Genomic DNA, 13381 nt, shown 5'->3' on the forward strand with positions numbered 1-13381 from the left:
TTCTTACAGCTGGTTCATTCTCCAAGTAGCCACACATAAATTCTAACCTGTGCTCCAATGACCAGTTGGGAGGAAAACAATGAGAGAATTGATGGAGCCACGCTTGTGGATGAATGTCGTTGGCAGAATTCTTAAACGTTTTGAATTTACGTGTAGTAATGAACAGCTTATAGTCAAAATCATCGTGTCGGCGAGTAGCATATCGGTCATTGTTACGTCGTGTCGGAGGTTCCATCTCAAAATCCAATGCGCCTTGCCAATTTCTTTCATACACTCTTGGAAATTGAAATAAGAACACCGTGAATTCATTGTCCCAGGAAGGGGAAACTTTATTGACACATTCCTGGGGTCAGATACATCACATGATCACACTGACAGAACCACAGGCACATAGACACAGGCAACAGAGCATGCACAATGTCGGCACTAGTACAGTGTATATCCACCTTTCGCAGCAATGCAGGCTGCTATTCTCCCATGGAGACGATCGTAGAGATGCTGGATGTAGTCCTGTGGAACGGCTTGCCATGCCATTTCCACCTGGCGCCTCAGTTGGACCAGCGTTCGTGCTGGACGTGCAGACCGCGTGAGACGACGCTTCATCCAGTCCCAAACATGCTAAATGGGGGACAGATCCGGAGATCTTGCTGGCCAGGGTAGTTGACTTACACCTTCTAGAGCACGTTGGGTGGCATGGGATACATGCGGACGTGCATTGTCCTGTTGGAACAGCAAGTTCCCTTGCCGGTCTAGGAATGGTAGAACGATGGGTTCGATGACGGTTTGGATGTACCGTGCACTATTCAGTGTCCCCTCGACGATCACCAGTGGTGTACGGCCAGTGTAGGAGATCGCTCCCCACACCATGATGCCGGGTGTTGGCCCTGTGTGCCTCGGTCGTATGCAGTCCTGATTGTGGCGCTCACCTGCACGGCGCCAAACACGCATACGACCATCATTGGCACCAAGGCAGAAGCGACTCTCATCGCTGAAGACGACACGTCTCCATTCGTCCCTCCATTCACGCCTGTCGCGACACCACTGGAGGCGGGCTGCACGATGTTGGGGCGTGAGCGGAAGACGGCCTAACGGTGTGCGGGACCGTAGCCCAGCTTCATGGAGACGGTTGCGAATGGTCCTCGCCGATACCCCAGGAGCAACAGTGTCCCTAATTTGCTGGGAAGTGGCGGTGCGGTCCCCTACGGCACTGCCTAGGATCCTACGGTCTTGGCGTGCATCCGTGCGTCGCTGCGGTCCGGTCTCAGGTCGACGGGCACGTGCACCTTCCGCCGACCACTGGCGACAACATCGATGTACTGTGGAGACCTCACGCCCCACGTGTTGAGCAATTCGGCGGTACGTCCACCCGGCCTCCCGCATGCCCACTATACGCCCTCGCTCAAAGTCCGTCAACTGCACATACGGTTCACGTCCACGCTGTCGCGGCATGCTACCAGTGTTCAAGACTGCGATGGAGCTCCGTATGCCACGGCAAACTGGCTGACACTGACGGCGGCGGTGCACAAATGCTGCGCAGCTAGCGCCATTCGACGGCCAACACCGCGGTTGCTGGTGTGTCCGCTGTGCCGTGCGTGCGATAATTGCTTGTACAGCCCTCCCGCAGTGTCCGGAGCAAGTATGGTGGGTCTGACACACCGGTGTCAATGTGTTCTTTTTTCCATTTCCAGGAGTGTAATTTCCGAAATGTCCTGTGTTATTATTTTGTGGTTGTTCCGTATTTCTATGTCCCTCTTCCCGTACTGGAGCGCGAGTGTCCTCTGAAATATGTAAATCTTGTATTACCTGCGTCAACTGATCTTGTACTTCCCGGATTTCTCTTTTGTACTGTGTATTGATTTGATTTTGATTTTGTTTGAAATTTCTAATTTGTTCATACTCTTCTGTTTCAGTGAAGGCTACAGGTCTTGTGTCATTCAGATCATCATCTACCTTTGTAGATAAGTTAGTGACCTGATCCGAAAGTTCGGCTACTTTCTCCGATAGTGAACACATTTCCTCAGTGTGTTTTTCTGAACCAAGTTTCAGAGTGTCCATTTGTGTTGAAATCGAATCTACTGTGTCCTTCAAGTTTTCCTGAGTTTTTGCAAGTTGCGTATCCGAATCGGTAGATGCAACTGAGTCAATTTTAGCCCACAAGGTCTCATGATTTTCATGAACAATGGTTTGCAGTTCTTTTATGGCTGCTTCGTGATTCTGTAATGCATTTTCTTGCCGCGAAAAAATAGGTTGAAAATGCTCACAAATTTGTGTTTTTACGTCATTACAGACTTTTTGACATTTCGATTCAATGTTATGTAACTCAGTAGTTAAATCTTCACGTGTTTGTTCAAGTGTGGTGTCTAACTTTTGAAGATTTTGTTCCATTGTGTCTAACTGTTGCTGTGTTTGTCTCTGGTGTTGTTCCATTGTGTCTAACTTTTGAAGATTTTGTCCCATTTGTTGCATTAATTGCAATAATAATGTATTAGTGTCTGGAATCTGTTTCTCTATGCTTTTTTGCAGTGCATTTTCACCGCCAACATTCACATTTTGACAAGCAGAAAATGTGTCTTGACTCATTTGAGAAAACGGTGAGGACCCAAAACCTGAGTCTACAATATTTGCAAAATTGTGTCCTGTCATTCCCGATTCCTGAGGCGAGCTGTTGCCGACCGATCGATCGATAATGCTTCCCTCTTCACTAATTGTTTCACTGTCCACGCCATTGTTTGCCGCCTGCTCCATTTCCCTATGCACAGTTACCAAATTACTACTTTGAATATTAGTTAATTCATTACACGGTGGCGCTAACACACTGCTTTCGTCTTCGCTGTCATTTCTCAATTTACTTTGGAGCCTAGTGTTACGTTTTTCACACGCCATTATTGTCACAATATTTCACACGACAACACAGAAAAACACAATTTGAAGAGCAAAAATAGGGGAACACATTAACATAGCACTGAAAATAATATCTAGTTAATTGCAGCTGCGAAATACTTGGTGCAAATCTACATGCGTGCCACACCTGTTTTACTGTACAACAATGAAAAACTGCAACTACAAAGGAGATTCTCTCTACAATTACGCGCTAGCAATAAACAAAATCTACACTAATTACACAAACTACAAAAAAAAAAAATCAGAAGATTCCAGTGAGGTATCCTAGGCTAAGGGTCGACATATGAAACTTCCCCTTTAAACAATTATAAAAGACTGTGCTTAAGCTGAACACAATATTTTTAGCGCAACGCAATCTGACTTTCAAAAATCCATACAAAAGAATGGCCCTGACTAACATTAACCTATACGTTTCACAAATCACTTACCTCACAAAAATCTTGGTTACTCGAGCTACTGCAATAAAGCGAGCGCCGCTACTGCCAGCTAAATAAAAGATTCAAACTACTGAAGGTACTAACTACTGATAGGCTTAGTTAGAAAATGAAAGATTTTAATAGAGAACAAACAATGTATTTACCTTAATAGTCATAATATATATAGCAGTTCATGACAAATTTCAAAACTCCGCCATCTCTCTCCCCACATCCACCACTGCTGGCGGCTCACCTCCAACTGCGCAACGCTACGCGCTGTTCACAGCCAGCTGCCTAACACTACAATGGCGAGTATTACAACAATGCAAAGCAGCCACAGACTGCACACAGCACAGCCAGTGATTTTCATACAGAGGTGGCGTTACCAATAAAAAAACCTAAACAGCCTACTTACAGTTGTCGTAAGGCGGAAACTGAGCGATATATCTGATGTGCAACATGGCATGGTAACTGGCATTTGCGCAAAGGGTGGAAGCATTTTCGAAACGTCTAAATTCGTAAAATATACAGAGGACGGCAACATGGCGCTATCCAAAACTGGTTCAAATGGTTCAAATGGCTCTGAGCACTATGGCACTTAACATCTGAGGTCATCAGTCCCCTAGACTTAGAACTACTTAAACCTAACTAACCTAAGGACATCACACACATCCATGCCCGAGGCAGGATTCGAACTTGCGACCGTAGCAAAACTGGTGCCGAGACAACTGTGGTGTACCATGAGGCACAGATGACAGGGTTGAACGGCGGCAGAGGAGGTGTGTCCGGGCGAATAGGCGGGCAACTGTTGAGTAACTGTCCTCCCAGATGAACCAAGGGACTACCAACAATTTCTCGTCAACGACCGTTCAGCAAACATTGCTGGGTATGCTCCTCCGTGGCAGGTGCCCGTTTATTTCACACTTGCTGACCGCTTTTCTTCGGTGACGAAGGCTGCAGTTTGCACGCCAATACAGCAACTGGACGTGCGATGAGTGGCCACAGGTGTCGTTTTCAGATGAATAAACTTTCATGCTCCATTGGATAGTTGTTGGCGTGTACGGCATGAAATGTCTGAAAGCAAACACCATGCAACTGTCGTCGTAAGGGTCCAGGGTGGAGAACATTTCCTTTGTGATCTCGTCATTCTTGAAGGCACAATGGATCAACACAACTATGCATTTATCCTTTGAGGCCATGACTACGCCTGCATGCAGTTTGCTTTTCTTCGCCACTACGGCATCCACCAGCAGGACAATGTAACGTGTCACACTGCTCGCAGTGTAGGTGAATTGTTTGAAGAGCACCAGGATGACTTTAATGCACTTCGCTTACCCACTGAACTCCCCGGACTTAAACCCAGTCGAAAATCTATGAGACCAACTCGATCGGGCTGTTCGCGCCATGGATCCTCAGACGAGAAACAAAGGGTAACTGTCCACGGCACTGGAGTTGACATGGTTCTACATGCCTTTGGAGAAGCTGTGAGCACTCGTTACTCTTCGCTACTCTGAAATACGAGGGTAATCCCAAAAGTAAGGTCTATTTTTTTTATAAGTACAGAACTCTGTTTGTGTGGCAATTGGTCACACTGTTATGATGAGAGCTTCACGCATCGCGTGTAAACATGCGCGCGCCGCGCTCAGGCGCTCAGTCTCGGCTTGGCAGCCGTTGAGAATGGAGCTCCCGTTGGATGCTACCACCAAGTGCGAATTGCGCGCAGTTATTCGGGTTTTGAACGCAATTGACGGAAATGTATGGTGAGTCGTGCATGGATGTCAAAAATGTTCGTAAGTGGTGTAGAGAGTTTGCAGCTGGTCGGACCGAAATTCACGACAAACAAAGGAACGGGAGACCGTCAATTTCTGAGGATACAGTGTTGAAGGTTGAGCAAAGTATGCGTGAAGATCGGCGAATCACCCTGGATGATCTCTGCGCGTTGGTGCCTGAGGTTTCCAGAAGCACCGCATACAGACTTTTAACGGAAACATTGAACTACCGGAAGGTGTGCGCAAGATGGGTGCCACGCATGCTGACTGAGGACCACATGCGGCAACGAGCTGATGCTTCCCGCGCAATTCTTCACCGCCTTGCAGCCGAACAGGACAACTTTCTGTACTCAATTGTCACGGGTGACGAAACCTGGGCATACCCATGACACCAAGCAACAATCACGCCAGTGGCGCCAAAGCCACGGATATTCAAACAAACACAGTCTGCCGGTAAAGTCATAACAACGGTTTTTTGGGATCGGAAAGGGGTACTGTTGGTCGACTTTATGCCCACTGGGACCACAATTAACGCTGAAAGGTACTGTAAGACTCTGAAAAAAACTCAAACGGGCAATTCAGAACCGGAGAAGAGGAATGTTGAGCAAGGGCGTACACATTCTCCATGACAACGCTCACCCTCACATCGCTCGGCTAACCGTTGCTCTCCTGCAAAAGTTTCATTGGAACATAATCACCCACCCACCCTATAGTCCTGACTTGGCGCCCAGTAACTATCACCTGTTCCCTAGGTTAAAAGAACATTTGGCAGGAAAGAGATTCAGCTCCGACGACGAGGTGAAAGAAGAGGTTCATAACTTTCTGAGCAGCATGGGGGCGAGCTGGTATGACATGGGCATACAAAAACTGCCACAGCGTCTACAAAAATGCATCGACAGAAATGGTGATTATGTCTAAAAATAGTTAAATGTTCAGGCTGTAAACTGATGTAAACCATTGTAGAAACAAACAGGTCTATGTACTTATAAAAATAGGAGACCTTACTTTTGGGATTACCCTCGTACATCTCCTTAATTGAACAAGTGCTCATAACTCTGAAGGTATGCAGTTTAGAGCTCATGTTTACTAGACATTTTTTCTTGTTTTGGTCCATACTACCGCCTCTGAAAGTTGCCTACCCTACAATCTCAGCAGTATATGTATTCCACTGTCAGAGGTATCAGAACGGTTTTCGTTTATAACTTTCGACTCGTTACCTCAAATTGATTGATTTATTCTTCACCATCATCCTATAAAGTTTGTAACATCATCACGGAATCACACTGTATATACATACTTTTACACCCGCCGTCACCTATAACTGACGCTCTGTAGCGTCGTTGGATGACGTTTCCGGACGATCTAATAAGTCCCATCTACATCCTCTAGAATTGTGTAACACGAAGTGTGAAACACCCCGTATGTGAATCACTTTAGGGGCATGTAAACGTACACTAGGTACTGCATAAATCTGGCGGGATAAGTTTACACGAGTGACACGAAGAGAGAAAAATTGTGTGCTATAATATGTATAACTATTTGAGATATATTAAAGGCATAACAATGTGGTGTAAAATTTAAATAGTGTGACAACATGGAAAGTGGATAAAATAGTGCGAGGGCTAATAATACAAAAAAAGGATAAAAAAATGCCTAAACGAGTCTAGTATGCCCTATGCTGCCATGATGGTGGTGGTGGTGGTTAATGTTTAACGTCCCGCCGACAACGAGGTCATTAGAGACGGAGCGCAAGCTCGGGTTAGGGAAGGATTGGGAAGGAAATCGGCCGTGCCCTTTCAAAGGAACCATCCCGGCATTTGCCTGAAACGATTTAGGGAAATCACGCTGCCATGATGATAAACATGTTTTTCACCCTAGTGCATGTTTATAACTAAATCATAAGCACACCGGACAATAATTTAGTCATCCCAGGCGACATCACGGTAAGAGCGTGCAACACAGTCTCTAGTCTTGACATCAGGCTCCATTCGGCGAGGAAGAGCGTCCCTAAGTATCTTCAGGTAAGCCGTATCTAGATGAAGCCACTCATTTATGATTACATTCTCCACAGTTACGAAACTGCAGGGATGTCGATTACTATGTTTCAACCGCTGTTTCAAATAGTCCCAGAAATTTTATGAGTGATTGAGATCGAGTGATTTCGCGGGCCAACACTGCGGAGTGAACGAGTCATTGGTCTGTTGGTACCCGCAACGCTTTCCATCATTTCAAAAGAGGCAACATTGCAACTCCTCGGAACCCACTACGCGTCTCCATTCAGCTGCTGCCAAGTTTCTGTGTTGTTTGGCCCTTCGAAGATACGCAGCTTCCTGTGCTGCCGTGAGCTTTGGCACTTTGCGAGGTACGCGACTCCAAAAATCCATTGCATTCAGTTCCCTTTGCAATGTTCGCCCGGCAACTGGTTGAAATGAACCTTCATTCACTGACAGGAGCAATTCCAATTAGATTGTCGTTGACAAAATGTGACTCTATCTCCTGTCCTTGTCTGTTAGGATCTTTTAGTGACTACTGTTCTTACGCCGATTTACATGGCAGCGAGATGTACGCCAGTTCTTCTAGACAGTTTGGACAGTCCAGATTGATACACCAACAAATCGGGCATCTTAATTTTATGGTGTACTCACAGGCACGTCAAAATTCGAAAGCTGCTTTCTGCCCTTCTGTCGACCCAGCTGCACTGATTCCATACAATCGACTAGCACATACACACCGTTTTACTGCCATGGCCTACTTCATTGGTGGAGAGTCACAGGACCTGTTGCATCAGTTGTACACGGTCTACAGAGCTCCATAGCGACCAGTGTGCTTTTTTTTAAGGGAGTGATTAATATTTTGACCAGTGAAATTATTCAGCGGAGTCGGGTAGATTCTCTGAAGTGATCGTAGAAGGTGCTTCTGGCCTCCTTGTAGAATTTACTGTAGAGCTCCGTGGAGCAGAGCAAATGACCGGAACATGCTGCTCATGGGTTGAGAATGGAAGCTGCAGCGGTGCAGATCATGGTGCCGCGATTGATTCGCGGCGCATTATGCCGGCTGGAGTGGCCGTGCGGTTCTAGGCGCTTCAGTTTGGAACCGCGTGACCGCTACGGCCGCAGGTTCGAATCCTGCCTCGGGCATAGATGTGTGTGATGTCCTTAGGTTTAAGTAGTTCTAAGTTCTAGGGTACTGATGACCTCCGATGTTAAGTCCCATAGTGCTCAGAGCCATTTGAACCATTTGATTTGATTCGCGACGCGTTACGGAATTAAGAACGAATCGTGTCGCAAGTGATTCACGCACCTGATGGAGACACGGACGAAGTCTCTCTGCCGAGCGTACACACGTCACTGTTGTGTATGTGATCACAATTAACTGGATAAGAAGCACTTTCTGGAGTGATACTATTTCGATTATGATGTCTAGCTGTGTATAACCTCGTCATTTATACTTCAGGTATATGGTTTGGTAGGAAGTTAACGGAGATTCAAGCCTGCTTGTTACAGACTTTTGGACAGCTTTGTGATGAATGCCGTCGCCGAAGTCAAGGAAACAACAACTACACTGACCAAAATTATTAAAGGCTCTGATAAAAAAAAAGAAAACTAAACTCCTCCCGAACAGGCCATCAAGGCCTAACGGGCGATATGATTTTAATTCACTCTGATACTATAGGTAAGTGGATGAAAGGTCATTCTCATGAAAGAAGAGTATAAATATGTAGGTGTTCTGGAATTCTTATCTACATATCCCAAGACATAAGAGGACGATATTAATGTGTTTGGAACAACTTAGGAATAAACCAGACAACAATAATCGCTGTCCCAAAATGAGATAGTCTCTGGGAACTGCCAACACTAATTTTGCCCTGTGTGGCATAAAAACAGTGAGGTAACTGACGTTTTTGAGATATATTTTGCGAATCTTTTGAAGGAAAAGGCGTCGCTAGCTCTGGAATAATCGCGAGAGGTAGCAATATATCTTCTGTCGGGCTGTGGCCAAGAGGTAACGATCGTCTCTGGCTATAATTGGTAGTGGACATCGCTGCCCTCTTCTTCTACGAGTACCTCTGATTATTTGCACACGAAATGACGGTCGAGAAATAGCATTTATCACCACACACTGTGAATCAACAGCGTCCATTCTAGCAATGACTCGTCATAAAGAAAATTCGTATTGAACTCGTGAGATACACTATCTCATCAAAAGTATCCTGACACCTATTAGTGGATATTAATACAGGATACGTCCACTTTTTGCCTTTATGATTGCTTGAAATCTGTTGGAGACACTTTTAGTGAGGTGTATGTATGTCTGTGGAGGAATGACAGTAGATTCTTCTTCAAGAGCCGAAACCAGAGAAGGTAGTTATGTTGGACGCTGGAGTCTGGAGCGAAGTCGACATTCTGTCTCATGTCAACAGAGTTCCATTGCTTTGAGGTCGGGACTCTGGGCAGCCCAGTCCATTTCAGGAATGTTACTGTCTACAAGTCCTTGCTTTACACATGCTGCTTTCGGAAAGAGAGTTGTACCGATACAAACAATCATCGTCTCCGAACTGTTCCTCTACTGTACGCAGTTCACAATGCTGTAAAATGTGTTCATATCCTTCCTCATTTAGCGTTTTCTTAAGCGCAATAAGAATACCACACCCTAACCGCATATAACACCACCATAGCGTAACACCAGCTCCTCCTCCATACTTCGCAGACGGCACCACACATGATGGCAGGTAACGTTCTTCACGATTCGCCCAACCCAATTCATGCCATCGGATTGCCACAAGGTTGAGTGTGATTCATCATTCCGAATCACTAGTTGCCACTCATCCACTGTCCAGTGCCTTTGCTCTTTACACCTTCTCAAGCATCGCTTAACATTCACTACAAAAATTTGTGGCTCATTACGAGGAGCTCCTTGACCATTGTCCCTATTTTTTAAACTTCTTTCGCATAGTCATTGTGTTGCCGGGATACGGGTAGCACTTCTGAACTGATTTCATGCAATTTGTTTTACAACCACTCTCCGCAATGATCGACAACCTATGTCTGCCAATACATGAGGTCTACCTGGTCCTGATTTAACTGTAGTTGTTCCTTCGCGTTTCCACCAATAGCCGACCTGGACAGCTTTAGGAGGGCTGACATGTCGCTGGTGGATTTGTTAGTCAGGCGACGTCCAATGACTAGTCCGCGCTAGACGACACTATCCCCCCTGACCGACCGATTCTGCCGTTACTGCCTCGTTACTCACACACATAACTTGCCATCTCCTTGTATGCTGGCGGGTCCACCTCTCGTAACATCTAGTGATCAAATCCGCATTAAATAGGGTTGTCCGGATACTTTTGATCAGCTTGTGTATAGCGCCACGTGAGGACTGACATGAATGCCTCCGAGAACTCCAATTCTGGAGCAGCGCATCCATTATCATTCACGTGCTTCGTTCATAATTGACTTATCTTGGCAGGTGAAACTTCTTTTTTTCTCTAATTTTTATTGCAATACTGATGCGTTGCACTTCAAGCCTTACTGGACAGAACATTCCCCCGTGAAAGTAAAGCGGCGTATTAACTCCAACTGGTTTAATCTGCGTTTTTGGCGAGGAAGTTATTTAAGCGGAATAGTAGGGTTAGATATCAGCATCTCTCTATTTAAGGCGTCCTGCATGAAGCAGAAACAAGTCAGGTTAGATGAAGCAGATTGTAATTTCGAAGTACGTTGAGTCACATGTAACAGATTTACCAATTTCTTATCTACGATTACCAGTCACAATTATCAGCTATACCCTCATCTACGTCTACATCTACATGTCTGCTCTACAATTCAAACTTAAGTGCCTAGTAGAGGGTTCTACGAGTCACAATAAGACTATTTCTTTATCATTACACTCTCTGTGGAAAAAATGAACACTTAAATGCTTTTATACGAGATCTGATCACTCTTATTTTATTACGATGATTATTTCTTAGTGTGTAGGTTGCCGACAATAAAATATTTTCACATCCAGTGGAGAAAATTGCTGATTGAAATTTCGTGAAAAGATCTCGCAGCAACGAAAAACGCCTTTGTTTTAATGATTGGCACTCCAACTCGCTTATCAAGTCCGTGGTACTCTCTCCCCTATTTCGCGATAATACAAAATGAGCTGCTCTTTTTTGGACGTTTTCAATATTCCCCGTCAATTCTATTAGGTAAGCATCCCATACCGCACAGCAGTACTCTAGCCGATAACAGACAAGCATAGTGCAGGCAGTCTCTTTAGTAGACGTGTAGCATCTTCTAAGTGTTCCGCCAATAAAACGGAGACTTTGGTTTGCCTTCCTCAGAAGATTATTTATGTGATAGTTCCCATGTATGTTGTTCTTTATTGCAATTCCTACGTATTTAGTTAAATTGACAGCCTTTAAATTTGTGTGTGTGTAACCGAAATTCAATGGATTTCTTTTCGTAGTCATGTGGATGACTCACACTTTTCCTTATTCAGAGACAATTGACACTTTTCGCACCATACAGATATAGTGTGTAGATCATTTTGCAATTGGTTTTGATCTTCAGGTGACTTTACTAAACGGTTAAAGACAGCGTCATCTGCAAACAATCTAAGAGGGCTGTTCAGACTGTGTTCTAAATCGTTTATATAGATTACGAACAGCAAGGGGCTATAAAAGTTCCTTGGGGAACGTTGGCTTTCAATTCCATTTTACTCGATAATTTCCCATCGATTACTACATCTGACAGACATTACTGACAGAAAATCACGAATCCACCAGCACAGGTGAGGCGATGCTCCATAGGCACGTGATTTGATTACGAGTCCCTTGTGAGGAACGGTGTCAAAAGCCTTCTGGAAATTTAGAAATATGGAATAAATCTGAGATCTCCTGTCGGTGGCGCTCATTACTTCGTGCGATTAAAGAACTAGTTGTATTTCACAAGAAAGATTTTTCTGATTCCTTGCTGACTATGCGTCAAGAGACCATCACCTTCGAGGTAATTCATAATGTTCGACCACAGTATATGTTCCAAAATCATACCAAATGGGTCTGCAATCCAGTTAATTACTCTAGATTATTGGTGTGACGGGTGCAGCTTTCGAGTCTTCTGGTACGGATCTTCCGTCGAGCGAGCAATTGTATCTCATCTTGGGGCTATTGTATCAGCATACTCTGAAAGGAACCTAACTGTTATACTATCTGGACCAGAGGCCTTGCATTTATTAAATGATTTAAGTTGCTTCGCTACACCGAGGATATCTGTAATATTTCTAAGTTACTCACGTTGGCAACTGTTCTCAATTCGAATCCTGGAAAATTTACTTCGTTTCCTCTGTTGAAGGAACTGCGGAAAACAGTGTTTAATAACTCCGCTTTAGTGGCGCTGTCATCGGTATTATTACCATTGGTACAGCGCGGTGAAGGTATTGATTGTGTCCTGCCGCTGACGTACTTTACATGCGACCTGAATTTCCTTAGATTTTCTGGAAGGTTTCGAGACAGAGTTTCGTGCAAAACATCCCCAATCTTAGAGATTTTGTGTTACGGACTGCTGGTTTCTATAGGCACCAATTTTTCCTTCCAGGACAGACATTTATGTTGAGCTAGCAGCACTCTTAACATACATAGCTACAAGACGCCTAATTACCTGATGTCTAGCTCCCTAAGTGGAGAGTAATAATTGGAATGCACAAATTAAATGTCATTTGACTCGCCCGACATAGCCATGGGCAATTCAAATGAAATCGCCGTGATAAATCTATGCTGCAGTTTGCAATCGATTTTTCCCGTCCATATGGCGATATTCATTATGGTTTAATGTCACGTCGATGATAATATCATTAGAGATGTATTGGGGAAGGATGGGGTGGAACTGATCCGTGTCCTTCTGAAAGAAACGTTCTAAGCATCTGCCTTAAAGAGTTTAGGCAAACTACGGAAAACCTAATGTGAACGTCCTGACGGCGAAGTGACCATTTGTGCTCCCAGCTGCAAATAGTATTCAGTTCGTTCCAATGTCCATTCTGGTTTCACATACATCTAAACACATTTTATATTTGTTCGACAGGAGTTCCCGCTTCATTTTAAGTTGACACATGTTATAGTGCTCTCGACTACGAGTGGTATTCAGTTCGTTTCAGTGTACACCATGGTTTCACATACATCTGATTATTTGACAATAGTGCCCGGTTCACTTTAAGTTGACACATGTTATCATACTAAATTACGTTGAAGACTTTGGAAACAACTCATATTTAATAGTTTGGTGTTGGCGGGACTTCAAGAAAATGTAGTAATAAAGG

The sequence above is a fragment of the Schistocerca nitens genome, chromosome 3 (genome assembly GCF_023898315.1).
Source record: "Schistocerca nitens isolate TAMUIC-IGC-003100 chromosome 3, iqSchNite1.1, whole genome shotgun sequence".
Lineage (NCBI taxonomy): Eukaryota > Metazoa > Arthropoda > Insecta > Orthoptera > Acrididae > Schistocerca > Schistocerca nitens.